The sequence below is a fragment of the Quercus lobata genome, chromosome 2, assembly GCF_001633185.2.
Source record: "Quercus lobata isolate SW786 chromosome 2, ValleyOak3.0 Primary Assembly, whole genome shotgun sequence".
Lineage (NCBI taxonomy): Eukaryota > Viridiplantae > Streptophyta > Magnoliopsida > Fagales > Fagaceae > Quercus > Quercus lobata.
The window spans coordinates 14,635,265-14,650,698 of NC_044905.1; positions in this window are offsets into that span (position 1 = coordinate 14,635,265).

Consider the following 15,434-nt stretch of genomic DNA (forward strand, 5'->3'; position numbering starts at 1 on the left):
CATGCCATCATAGCCTCTTTGACTTCTTTTAATTTCACAACTTGCTAATTAGTGCGACTGTGAATGGGCAACGTGAAGTGGTGGGTTGCACGAAGTAGAAAATGTCAACCACTCATGGTCTGACGCAATTGGAAAGGTGCAAGAAGCAATTAACCTTACCGACACAATTGGAAATTTGCAAGAAGCAACCTTACCGACACAATCGGAAAGTCACAAGAAGCAAAATATATTTGTTTCAAGAAAGTTAACCTTGAATCCACAAAGAGAGTTACTAGAATCCACCAGAAAATAGAGAAACAAATCTCTGAAATTTTATTAAAGCTATGTTTGGATTCGGCTGAAACTGAAACGTGCGTCTGCGTTTTTCCCTTTTTTTTTTTTTTTTCAAACGTTTTTTAGATTGCGGCTACTGTTCAATGAACAGTAGCCGCAAAGTTGGACTTTTCAAACTTTTTTCAGCCAATCAGTGCACATCGTGTATTGTTTACGGACCCACAAATTTTACTTTTCAGCAACTTTTTCATTAAAAATGGGTCCTACGGTACTATTTACACATTTAAAAATTATTTTGCTACAGTGTTTTTCAGTTTTTAGTTTTAGTTTTCAGTTTTCAGCTGTATCCAAACGGACCATAAATTGAAGTTCTTCAACTTTGCTTAGCTTAAAGGCCAATTTAAAGGATTTGTAAAACTTGACCAACAAAAAAATATATTTTAAAGCAAATCCTAATAGATATCCTACCATAATAAGACTCTTATTTGACTAGAAAAATCATTAAAGGCGCCTAAAATCAAGTAAATAATAACCCTAAACCTAAAATTTCGAAAATTACATAAAAAATACCAAAATTAATAAATAAAAAAATTTTAATTGCAGATTTTGCCCTATATCAAACCCCTCCACTTGGAAAAAACTCATCCTCAAGTTAATATTTGTGATTTGAAATTCTATATGTCAAGCAAACAAATATTTTGAATACTTTGGCCCCTTGATCTTCTTTCCATACTTTCACTCATCAATGGAGTAAACAAATCAATTTGAAATTATTTTTCCTTAGTCTTCATGCAATCGTCAAGATTCACCAACTAAGAGTCGATGGTTGAATCAAATCTTTCGATCCTAATAAAATCTATACAATTTGATGTATTTCCTTCACTAAAATAGCAGGATCTTGAGATTTGCAATCATTAGAGTTGATTTCATCGAGATCTTTGACAATTTTCTTTGCAATTTCAGCCTCACAGTCTTTTGATTTACTAGAATCTTCATCAATTGTCTTTAAAACATCATTCTTTTTCTCTATAATCTAGATTTAGGATCTTTTTCTATAATGAGATCTCCATTAATTTCCTAAAAGATTTTCTGTATTTTTTTCTTTGATTTTTGCATAATCTTCAAGAAAGATATTTTATTCAACATGCAATTTCTCCCGTTATGGTGGAATATAGCATTCTTCAAAATAATTCATCAAGTATGAACTTTTTGACCAATAATCTTGCTTTGTATATGACAATATTTCATTATAATCCAAATGATAAAATTAATGGCAAGTATCTTTTTCATCCTAAGCCATGCTACTATGTCACTTATTAGCCACAGACCAAGATAAGGATACGACTCTAATACCAATGGATGTAGTCGGAAAGTTGCAAGAAGCAACGCTGGTTTGCTTCAAAAAAATAAACTGTAAATCTATAAGGGTTTCTCGAACCCACAAGAAGAGTTACCGTAATCCACTAGGAGAGTTACCATAATCCACTAGAAAATAGAGAGACAAAATTCCGAAATTTTATTAAACTAAATCTAAAAATAATAACTGTAAATCTTAAATTCCAAAAATTACATTAAAAAAGTAAATATAAGTTAAATTGTAAAATTATGTTCTACATCACAGTTGCATAAATCAACAAGTTGTTAAATTGTGTGCATCTAAAATTATTCATATAATATCTAACATTTTGGACCCAAAAAAAAAAAAGTTTCTAGAAATTGGAGAGTGCACCTTAGTTGGTGGAATTTGGAAGGGATTCACAATTGCATGGCTGTAGTCAGCAAAAAGTGGATGGGATAAGAGGTCTGAAACAGGAATCTGAGTATAATTTATTCAAGATAGTATTGTAATGGGGGTTGTCTAATTAAGTTCAGGCAAATGGCTGTACTTCATTCGAAATCCAGGATACTGTATCTTGTAAAGTCAAACATCTTCCATGTCTCAAGAGAACAAAAAAATACCACATTAAAAAAAAGGAAGTTATACTTCGTCCTGCTTGCTAGTTGGTTGCTATATATTTTAATTTTGGAATCTCCTTGAGGAAAATTGAAATGAAAGTGAAATTTCTCTGCTTTTTTTTTCTCCTGAAATGCAAGCGGTCATTATTATTTTTTATTCTTGTCCTCTACTTGTATTTTATAGTCTCCAATCCATGGCATACGTTTTAGGATCTCCAATCTATGGGACTGAATTATTTATAAATGTTCACTCTTACGTCAATCCTGTCAATTTTGCAGTATAATGGAGGCAGGTTTGCCCCCATTTTGATATACTATTCTGCTTATGCTGACTTCACTGCCTTTAGTTTCTGGGTTTTGCTTCGATACAAGCAATTTCCTACTGGTTGGTTGGTATATAAAAGCACTCACATCTCCACCATTACAATCATATTGTTCCTGAGTTTTGCTTAAGTTTCCCATAGTGAACTTGACTCAGCTGCTCGCAAAAGAATCAGACATACTTGGTGGACTGAAGGATCAAGTCAAGATATTTGATGTTGTTCCTAACAACATACATTAATAAGTAAACCAGATCTCATAATTTATAGAAAAATTATTTAGATAATGATATTTCACTAAAAATATATTTACAATAAAATTAGAGAACAAGTTGAGATATTACCTCGCTTCAAAAAAATCTCATAAACATGATAAACAATTATTGTTAATTTCATGAATTTTTAGGTGGTGGAGTTGAATCGCGGACCATCTCTCTCTCTTACAACGATATACGCCGTTTACGGAATTTCTGATGTAGTAGACTAGCTTCTTATCATAATATCATTTGTAAGATATGATAAGAATTAAGAAGCTCTAAATAGGAATTTCTTTTATCCAGATTCCAGAAATAGAGTATAACAAAGATATAGTGTATTTTTTTCAGACAAAACTTATGTACAATATCTTAAGTGTTGTTTTTTAAGTTCTTCTTTTAAGATTTAATTTGCCACGTGGCTGCTTAACTAAAAAATACACTCCTATCCCATGAAAAACTATAAAATACACTTCTACCCCATGAAAAAAAAAAAGCCACGTGGCAAAATTTTAAAAAGGGAACTTAATGAATAATACCTAAGTACTGTACCTAAGTCTTGTTCATTTTTTTTTCGAAGGGAGGAAACTAACAAAATAAGGGTATATTTGGTAACTGTTTTTTCCCCATATTTTCTGTTTTCAAAAACAATTTTATATTTTTGAAACTAAAAAACTTGTTTGGCAACCCAAAATGGACAGAAAACAAAAATTGTTCTCAAAACTCAATTTGTGAAGAAAACTGAAAACATGCAAAATGTTGTTTTCAGTTTCTAATTTTCAAAAGTTAATGAAAATACGCATTTAATTTAATAAATCTGTCTCATTTGATGAGTTAGCATTAAAGTTCAAATCCTAGTAACAACATATTTTAGTATTTTCTATTTTTTCTTTAAAAAACTATTTTTTTAATTTCAACTAACCAAACATGTTTTTTATTTCAAAAATATAATAAACTTGTTTTTTCTTTAGATTCCTAAAAACAAGTTTTTGAAAATAGAAAACAAAAACTGTTACCAAACATAACCTAAATATCTCAATAGTTTTCTGTTACATAAGGATAAAAAAATTGCTCTTTTAATGGCATTAAGGTTAGACATAACTTCTTTCCTTTCATTGTTTGACTCATAAATAGGGTAGTAAAAAGTTAACGTTACAATATAACATTTTATAAAGAAAGTTTGATAAGACTAAATTATAAATTACACTCCTAAAAATTTAGGGATGTTTGGATTTTATACCATGAAGTTTTAGAATTTGGATTTTATTTCGTAAAGTTTGGAGGTGTTAGGATTTTATACTTTGACGTTTCAGAATATGGATTTTACCTCCTAAATTTTAGGAGTATTTGGATTTCACTCTAGAATTTGGAGGTATTTGGATTTTACATCCTGAAATTTCAGAATTTGGGGGTGTGAAATCTAAACACCTCCAAACTTTAAAGGTAAAATCCAAATTCTTGAAACTTCAAGATGTAAAAATTCAAACACCCCTAAATTTTAGTATATAAAATCCAAATTCTGAAACTCTAGTGTATAAAATACAAACACTCCAAATTTAAAGGATATAATTTGCGATTTAGCCTACTGATAACATTATAAAGACAATATATTCATAAAGTCACTAATGCCAGCCTACTGATAACAATATAAAGATAAAATGACTTTTAAAGTCACTAATGCCATGCACTAATTGACTTGAGCCAACTCATGATAGGCAGGTTATGATATCAGTTTTTTATTTTTATTTTTACTTTTTTAGAAGAGCTTATGATATAAGTGAAAAACGTATTATTACTAAATGGCATTATTCAACGTATGGATACCTTTTTTTTTTTTTTTTTTAGAAGAAAACCGATGGATTTTATTAATGTAATTCAACTACATCCAATAGTAAAATTGAACCAATATATGATGGGACATCTTCCATCCATTCTTGAACATCTGGTATGTATAGTGCATTACTAGCCAGACTATGAGCAACCCTATTGTCGTTTCTCTTAACGTGAGAAGACAACAATTTTACAAAATTGTTAGAAAACACTTTCACATCTTCACTCGGTAAACACGTTGGACCCTGCACTTGATCACCCATAAAACCTTTCACACCCTGCATGTGATCAGAGTAAATGGGGTAATTGGTATCAGACCCGTACCTTCTCCCTTCATTATCTCCTCTCAAGCACGTTACCGAACCAGCTGGATTTGAAGGAAATTTATTAACCTTGAAACTCAATCTTGGAATAGGGGTGTCAATTCGGGTTAGCATGTCGGGTTCGTGTCATGTCAAGGTAGGGGTATTCGACTAAATGACTCAACCCTAACCCGACCCATTTAATAATCGTGTCATGATCCTTCAACCCTAACCCGACCTGTTAATAAGGCGGGTTGACCTGACCCAACCCATTTGACATGCTTAATAAACAAGTCGTGTTGGGTTAACACGAATGTAACACAACCCATTTCAACAAGTATAATATTAAATATAACATCCATCTAGAAATAATTTTTTTTACATCCCAAAAAGCAGTGCATACACTTCTTGTCTTCAACTCACATTCAAAATAATATAGTTCAACAAAAATATAACATTCATCTAGAAAATAAGTTCTTTACACTCCAAAAGAAGTGTATACACTTCAACACAAATTCAAAATAACTAAGTTTAACAAAAATAAAATAACATAGTTCAAAAAAAATATATAATATCCTTGAAACTCGTCAAATGTTAAGTATCAATATTGAAAAAATTTGAGTAAACAGTAGACTAATCCTGACTATGACCACGATTATCATCCATAGATTCTTTGTTGATATCCAAATTCATAACATTTTCCACAATCTCATCCAATTTTATTTGTGCAAGTTCTATGCCAAAAAAAAAAAAAGTATTAGTAGTTCTAGAGTCTGTAAAGTTTCAATTTCTAATTATATCCCTTATAAATTTTTGTAATTACTCACTTTTCTTTTTAAATTTAAAATATATGTTGGATATAAAAGATATTTGACAAATCTAAATAAAATAAATATTTATTTGTTAAATGAGTTAGTTAGGTTGTGTTAAGTGGGTCATTTTGGGGTTGACACAAATAAATTGGCGTGTCAAACGTGTCTATTGCGGGTTATGCAGGTTGACCCGCTTATGACACGTTTCTTATCATGTCGCTTTCGAGTCGACCTGTTTATGACCCAAACCCATTAAGGTCCAACTCTAACCTGAAAAAACCCGTGTTGGGTTCGTGTCGTGTTCGCGGGTTGGGTCGAACATTGACATTAGTAAGAGTAGAATCCCAAAGTGAGCTTTTATGATAATAAGGAGTTTCCTTTTCAAGTGGCCTTGCCGTTTCAAACATTTTCTTTGGTTCAACCATCTTTTCCAAATTAGGCACTAGAATGAGGCTAGAATTAATGCCCTCATTACTTTCAGTTAACGTTGATAGAGCCTCATTCTCAATTAATATCAATTCCGTTTTATTAGGGAGAGAAAAATCCAAAATTTTGATACTATGAGAATAAATTTCTTTCATTGCCTGCTCCGTACTCGTTTCTGCCGTTACCAAACCTTTTGAATTAATTACAGCATTAATTCTCTCCTTATCGTCCTCAGTTACCGTATCAGATTTCCCTACCACTGTCTGATATGGTGCCGCTCTGAGATAGGAATCGAACTGTCGTTTATCAGTGGTTGGAGAGCTCTTGCTACGAATCCATAGCTCGCATTGTTTGTCATAGTGTTTCAAACGACCATACCTCTCATACTGAAAACAAACCCATGATTTCTCCCCATTCTTAAGCTTGAACACCCTACCTCGGCATAAAGGAAGAGTAATATCCACTGTGAAACGTTCCCGAATGAAGTTACCTCCATCATCATCTGTGGATTCAGGTGACCTTCGGACCTCTCCAATGGTTTCCCAAATGCTTTCTGCAATATCATGAACCTGAACCCGAAACAATGCTTTATCAAAAACTAGATCTTTGAGTTTTGAAAACTCTTCAAATGTTTGCAAGACCACAAGGTGTTTGTCAAAACTCCATGGCTGATTTTTGATTATCCTTTCCACATCTGAACTGTTGTCGAAAACAAAAAGCACCCTATGATCTCCCAGATTTCGAATTTTGTAACCATTCATCGACCTCCATCGCTGCTGAAACGTACGAACCACTGCCTCCACAATGAGATAGCATGAAGTTAAAAACTTTGCTACTATAATGTATTCCCCTGATTTGTGAATTTTTGGAAGGACAAAACCAGCATGTTCTCTATCAGATAAGACAATTCAGACAAATTTTTAGTGAGGTCTTCCATGGTGAGCAGTGAAGAATAGAAAGAGAAGTAACACTGCATAGAAGAGACAGAAGGAGTAAAAGTGTTTCCCAAAACCTCGAACAAAACAAACCAACAAACTCAAGAGGCACACTTGGTGACTCCAAAGGACATAGGAACAAATTAACAAATAAAAAACAAACTCTCCTTCAGAGAAGGGACAAAAACTTCTACTGCTGAGAGAAGAGGGAAAAAAACCCAACTTTAAAATAGGCAATGAATATCCATTGATCATATATTCAATATTTAAAATAAAATAATATTTTTTATAAAAATACTCCAACACTTCACAACTTGCTGTGAATGATCAAAGAGGTAGTAAGCCAAATAAGGGACGTGCGTTTTGGCAACAGATTATAAGGTAGTTTTTTACTTAAATTATCATCTCACGTTATTTTTTATCTCAACTTTATTTTAAATAATCTAATTTTTTGCTTTTAAAAAATGAACTAGTTTTTAACCTCTTCTTTTTTCTTGTCTTTTTTGATAGAAAATGATAAGCAAATTCTAACATACAAATATGTTTTCCATACATTCATCACTATTGCTTTGACCGAGTCAGAACGCCTGACGAGGTTGCAAGTAAGACAGGGAGCATCAAGAAAGTCATCACAGTTTCCAACCACACTCCCCTCAAGTTGTGCAAATTGCAGAAATTCATCCATAGTTTAATGTCTTCCAAATCTTGTACAGTACTTTTTTCTGGTACAAGAAAATTAGTTAACAAAAGTGAAGTTGGTATGAACCAAAATAGTTGCTCAATGGCTCAGGAAATGGAATGGAAACTCTCCCTCAATGAGAAATTGCAAGAAATTCTCTTACTAAAAAGTCACTATAATATTAAACCGTTGATATGAAGAAATCCATTGCTATGAAGCAAAGATATTAGAGTAAGGATTGCATAAATAAAATACCAATATGCATGAAGAAATGGTGACATTTTTTATATATTAAAAATAAGAAAAGGGTGGATAATAAGAGATTATTGAGAAGGTGATTATATTAGAAACCACCAACAAGAGGAAAATAATATGAGCAAAGAGATTCAAGCAAGGTCCAATCAATCCGTTTATTTACCATGTAGAAATCAAAATGAAATAGAGAATATTGTAGAGAAGGCGTAAGCAAAGAAAGGGACAAATAAAATATGAAGGAATTACATGGTTCGGCCTACATCCACATGACAAGAGCCCAAAGAGCCATATTTTTTCATACACCTTTCTTAATAATACATAACAATGAAATCCATATTTATAATGAAAATTATGTTGTATATATAGGTATATATAAGGATAGGTTGTAATAATGATATAAGGTTGGAGAGTATTCATTTGTGAAATGAATAAAGTGAAAATTCAAGTTCTCGAATTTTCTAAGTGAAATTCGAAATTCAGTATGTTCGATCGGTCGAAACTTTTGTTCAATAGATCGAAGTGGTAAGGGAATTATCTTGGAGTCTCTACCTGTTTTGATTGGTAATCGATTCATGTTCAATTGATCGAAAAGAGCTTTCGATCAATGCTTGATTCCTCTCGATCGATTGAAACTTGTGAAAACTGAATTTCTGCAGAATTTTCTAATAACTATTCTGATCATTTGAAAAGGTTTCAATCCTTGTGAACAGTTTTATAAAACATTTTAACTGTCCATATATACATTTTGAAGGGTTATAACCCTATGGGTATAAATAGAGATTTATGTTCAAGGAAACACAAAAAATCCTATGGGTATTCTCCAAAATTGCTATTTGTAGAACCCAATAACTTGGTTGTATCCTGGGGACAAGTTTGTAGAAACCCTTTAGTAACTTGTGTATGAGGATAAATATTGTCTAAGGATAACATTCAATTGTGCCTCCAAGTCAATCACTAATTTATATTTACTTGATGCGTTCATTTTTTCTTTCATTATTACTCCTTGGTTTAGTGAAATCCCCAACAAATTACACTCGAAAATTTTTAAAAAAGAAAAAATGAAATTGAATTGTATATTAATTATTTCAATCCCACGATTTTCTCTGGTAATTTTTTTAGAAGAATTTTATCTAGTAATCAATTTAATAATTTTCTCTAGTAATTAATTCCATAATTTTCTTGAAATCAATTTCTTGATTTGATATTCACTTTATTTCATAGAAACTAAAAAGTGAAACTACATTGTTGGTTTTTAAAGTTTGCTACATAAACACTTTTGGTCTCTTAAATTTCAAATGAGGACTATTAGTTCTCAAGGTTTTAAAAATGAGTACTATTGGTCCTTTCGTTAACTACTGTTAGTCTCAGTGCCTATGTGACTAGCGGAACATTGATATTACATCTTTTCTAAGTGAAGTGTAAAAAATTTTAATTAAAAAATTACACTTGTACCAGTCTAATGGACAACCCATCTTTATATGGGTTTTCCCAAATTATATCTGGTAGTTTGAATATGATGCTCAACCTGATGGAGTGATAGAGAGATAACTAAGCCCTAACTCATATGGGCTCCACTCCACTCGACGGCTCTACCTCACAAATTACATGTTCCAGTTGACTCCTTGAGTAATTAATATAACATATAGAATCACATTTTAACTCAAAAGGCTAAGCTCAATAGGTATATATTCAATTATGTTATATTAACTACTTATTCTTTTCTTCATTATTCAATGTGTGAATTTACTCACAAGTATAACCCAACATAAGTAAGCTCAGTTGGTGGCTCTATTCACAACTCCAATTTAATTCTGTCGCTACTTTTACTAAAGACTAGCCATCAAATCTATTGGACAAAGATCTTGGATCACAAGTCCAACATTATTGGCAGCAAAGCTATCACTAAAACCATCCATAATGAAATTGCAACTGAAGTCCACCATCTATCATTCTAAATAAATTCAAAAAAAAGAAAAGAAAAAGTCCCCATCGATCACACAAACACGTCAAGGTATATAAAAAATGAGACAAACCAAAGTAATGTTTCTGTCTTTATACATAAATAGTGTAATCCTCAACTTCAATTTTGAAATTATGGTTTGTTTGTATAAACTGTTAGAAAACTGTGTTTTGAGTTTAAAATGAGTGTTTGTAAAAAAGTTACAAGGAGTTGTGGTTGCAAAACAAACACTACAAAACACGCAGGTCTTAGGCCTCGTTTTTTTTTTTTTTTTTTTGGGTTTTAAAAACTGTCTTTTAAACTCTCAAAGCGTCCAAACCAACAAACCTTATATGTTCAACAAGGCCAAACGATTTGTGAGGCAAAGCCGTCATATGTATTAAGGCTCTCTCTCTCTCCCTCTAGGGGAAACCCAAATAGAAATGAGTTGCCCATTAGATCCAGTAGAGTTGTAATTTTTCAATTAAAAAAATTTGTCATATCAAATGTCACATCATTATTCTGTTAGCAACATAGGCATAAAGGGCCAACAATGCTCATTCTTGAAACCTCATGGATTAATAACGCTAGCTTCAAACTTGAGAAACTAAAAGCACTCACATAGTACTTTCCAACAAAGGAATTCTCTCAAAACTCAACACTAAACATTTCATCAATTTTTTCATCATCTCCTATGTTTTTGTGTTGTGGTGGGCATAATCGAATACTAGGTCAAATTCTTGTGAATGAAATGTGATTAATGTCGGTGATTTTTTTTTCTTGTGACTCTAGCAATAGAGTACTCGTCTTAGATTCCTTTCCAAGAATAAAGAAATTCCATTAATTCAAGAAAATTGCTATATTCACAACATTTTCACAACACTCTCACAACAAATCTTAGGTAGTAAGTTGTTATTAGTTCTAATTTAAATCCACAATTGAAATTACTTTTTTACCCACCAATAACAACCAGCCATATAGTATTTGTTGTGAAAGTGCTATAGACATAGAATTTCTCTTAATTTAAAAAAAAAAAAAAAAAAAAAAACTATATTAGTCATCCCTTAAAACAACAACAAATAAATTTTTTTTGAAAGACTAATAAAAATGATTGTTCTTACAAAATTCAAATAAGGAAATATTTTTCTTGGGACTATAAAGAAATATATTCCTAGGGTTTCGTCATGTGACTCCCACGAGATGCCATGTGAATGTATGTAATACAGAATACAAATTATATGTCCTAATTTTTTATGTTCAACTTTTTATGTGTTTGGCACTAGCTATTTAGCTTAGCTTTATATTGAAATTAAAAGTGTGCAAATGTGAGATTTTAAAAAATTGTACATAAAAGTTAAAAGTCAAAAAAAGAAAAACACTAATTTTTTTTTCTTGTGTCTCTAGCAGTAGAGTACTCGTCTTAGATTCCTTTCCAAGAATAAAGACATGTCATTAATTTAGGAAAATTGTTATATTCACAACATTTTCACAACACTCTCACAAAAAATATTAGGTAGTAAGTTGTTACTAGTTCTAATTTGAATCTACAATTGAAATTACTTTTTTACCCACCAATAACAACCAGCCATATAGTATTTCTTGTGAAAGTGTTATAGACATAGAATTTCTCTAAATAAAAAAATTTAAAAAAAAATACACTATATCAGTCATCCCTTAAAACAACGACTAATAAAAGTTTTTTGAAAGACTAATAAAAATGATTGTTCTTACAAAATTCAAATAAGGAAATATTTTTCTTAGGACTATAAAGAAATATATTCCTAGGGTTTCGTCAAGTGACTCCCACGAGATGCCAATGTATGTAATATAAAATACAAATTATTTGTCCTGATTTTTTATGTCCAACTTTTTGTGTATTTGGCACTAGCTATTTAGCTTAGCTTTATATTGAAATTAAAAGTATGCAAAGGTGAGATTTTAAAAAATTGTATATAAAAGTTAAAAGTCAAAAAAAAAAAAAAACTATTTTTTTTTCTTGTGTCTCTAGCAGAAGAGTACTCGTCTTAGATTCCTTTCCAAGAATAAAGACATGCCATTAATTCAAGAAAATTGTTATATTCACAACATTTTCACAATACTCTCACAACGAATCTTAGGTAGTAGGTTGTTACTAGTTCTAATTTAAATTCACAATTGAAATTACTTTTTTACCCACCAATAACAACCAGCCATATAGTATTTCTTGTGAAAGTGTTATAGACATAGAATTTCTCTTAATTCGAAGAAGAAGAAAAAAAAAATGATACACTATATCAATAATCCCTTAAAACAACTACAAATAAAAGTTTTTTGAAAGACTAATAAAAATGATTGTTCTTACAAAATTCAAATAAGGAAATATTTTTCTTGGGACTATAAAGAAATATATTACTAAGGTTTCACCAAGTGACTCCCACGAGATGCCATGTAAATGTATGTAATATAGAATACAAATTATTTGTCTTATTTTTTTATGTTCAACTTTTTGTGGATTTGGTACTAGCTATTTAGCTTAGCTTTATGTTGAAATTAAAAGTGTACTAAAGTGGGATTTTTAAAAATTGTACATAAAAGCTAAAAGCCCCGCCCCCCCAAAAAAAAAAAAAAAAAAAAAAACACTAACTTATAATCCAATGGCAAATAGAAACTTTATGCTCCACTAATCATAACTTGCCATATATTTGGTTTTTATTTTTTATTTTAAACTTTGGTTATTTTACCTGGAATCATATTGGGCTTTTTTTTGGGTTGGTTTAATTTTACTAGTTTTAGGGTGCTTGGAGCCTAAAGAAAAGGCATGATGGAAGGAGAGTGGAAGAAAAGTTGGGTTGAGAATAATATATATATATATATATATATATATTAGAACATTTTAATCGAATGCATAAAAAAATGATATTTAAAGAAAAGGTTAACCAAAATTAGAGTTTTTTTTTTAATTTTTTTTATTTATATATATATATATTTAATTTTTCTTTAAATTCAAGGTGTGGATCACAGCTGATTGATTTGTCTCCCCTAAGACAAATACACAAGACAAAATTTTGGGATCTATGCATAATGCGTCTAGGAATGGCAATAGGCTGGGTATCATTACTTTTTTGCAATGAGAGAGAAAACGAAACCCAAAAAGAAGAATAGAAAAGATAAAGGATAGTGACTATTAATGTGCTGAAAAGTTGAAAAGTGAAGAGTGAGACTAGGGTTTGGAATTTTAGAGAAAATGTGATATATATATATATAGATGGGGGTACTTAGGGTTTTTTAAAATTATATAATCTATACTATTAATAACAGGATTCCCTATTTAGGTTTCAACATTTTGCGTACTAAAATATCCTCGTAGAAAATTTTAAAATCTCTAAAATATCATTATATTTTAGCTAAATAATTTTAAATTAAAAAAATACAAACTGGTTAAAAGGGTAATCTACTATTCCTCAGTTTTAGATTTTTTCCTTTATCTTCTCCACTCAGCCTAAATCTTAGGATACTATCTCTATCTCATTTTTAAACATTATTCCATGTTAACTTAAAATATATATATAAACAATTATTTATATATCATTTTTAAACATTATAACACTAAAAAAAAAAAAAAACAAATAAATAAAAAAGAACATTATTACATGCACAAAACGCATGTGATGAGTTTTGTATTAATATATGCATACACGTCGGGTACGGGGCGGTTAAGAATAATACCCGCACCAGCCCCCAAACACCTACTCGATACCCACCCAAATCTCTTTAACAACCAATTTGTCATAGATATTGGAAAAATATATTAAGGAAATGCTAACGAATGCCCTTAGGACAATGGTTAATAATCCATTTAAAGAAAGTTTTTATGGAAAAAAAAAAGTAATTAATGTTTTGACAGTTTTTTCCATTTCTCATAAAAGTTGTGTCAAAACTTTACTAAAATGAATTGTTAACAATTGCCCTAAGGGCAACCGTTAGCAAAACCCAATATATTATATTATATTATATTATATATCGAGTGCATAACTTTTCTCTTTCAGGTAGGGACCCCATGTGAGAGGAGGACATGGTTTTAAAAATCGGACCGGACCGGCCAGTCCAATTGGTTCAACCGAGAACTAGCCTTTAATCCGGTCAGATTAGGGGTAAAAACTGAAAATCACTTAAAAACCGTGAAAATCTGAAAATCGAGAACCAGCATGGTCGAACCGGTTCAAGACTGGTTGGGTTGTTCACTTAAACTACACCCTTTTTTTGATTTTTTCCTAACCTAAAACTACATCGTTTTGGACAAAAGGAACCTAAAAACTAACCTAAACACCTTTGCCATGTTTGGTTTGCTCGTAACCCATATCTCAAAACTCATTACTCAAACTCATATTTCATAACTCATATCTCTATTTTCACTCTAACTCAAATATCTCTTTTTTTTTTTTGGTAAGCATGGAGAATTTTTATTAACTACGAAAATGAAACAGGGGAGCAAAAACGCTCATACAAAGTGCCCACAGCATCAAGGCTAACCAACAACGCCACATCAGCTGGTGGAGATTGATAAAAAACAAAATCTTGAGAAAGTAAAGCACCTCTCCTAGCAAAGGCGTCGGCACACTTGTTTGCCTCCCTAAAACAGTGTTGGACTTGAACTCTTGGAATTTTTTGCAACCCCTCTTTGCAGTCAGCCAAAATGACATCATTACTATTCAAAATCCCCTCATTTTTTTGAAGCATGTCAACCACTATCTTAGCATCCAGTTCAATCAAGACATTAGGCAGACATAAATCAATACAAAGCTTGATTCCATCCTGAAAAGCACATAACTTAGCCGTGACACTAGTGGTATAACCAATAGCTCTGGCATAGCCACTTACCCATTCTCCATGAGAGTTTCGAATGATACCACCACCACTTGCTCTACCTGGGTTGCCCATTGAGGAACCATTAGTATTCAGCTTTACCTAATCATTTGGAGGAGGTAACCATCGCACTTGAATGGGAATTATGGACTGCTTCACCCTTTCGTTCAGTCCAAGATACATAAATTCAGTAGCTTTGGTTAGCGTCTTTATCTTTAAAGAGTTGCAAATGTTGTGGTTATTGAACACCACCTGGTTTCGTTGAAGCCAAAGAGTCCAAACACCAAAGGAAAAAACAAAACCCTGTCTAATACTCGAGGTTGATATCTAATGTGAATTGCAGTTCAACCTAAGCCAGTCTGGAAGAGTTGCATCATAAAATAAATTCTGATGGAGGGGAGGAGGAAAAGAATCCCAAAAATCATGAGCATGTGGACAATCCCTTAAAGAATGAAGAATTGATTCCGAAGCTATACCACATAAAGGGCAGAAGTGGGGAATGTTTAAGCCTCCGACAGCAAGAATCTCTCTAACAGGTATACTATTATGAAGGCATTGCCATAAAAAACATCGAATTTTGAACATGCTCAACCACATGCCCAAAATCTTGA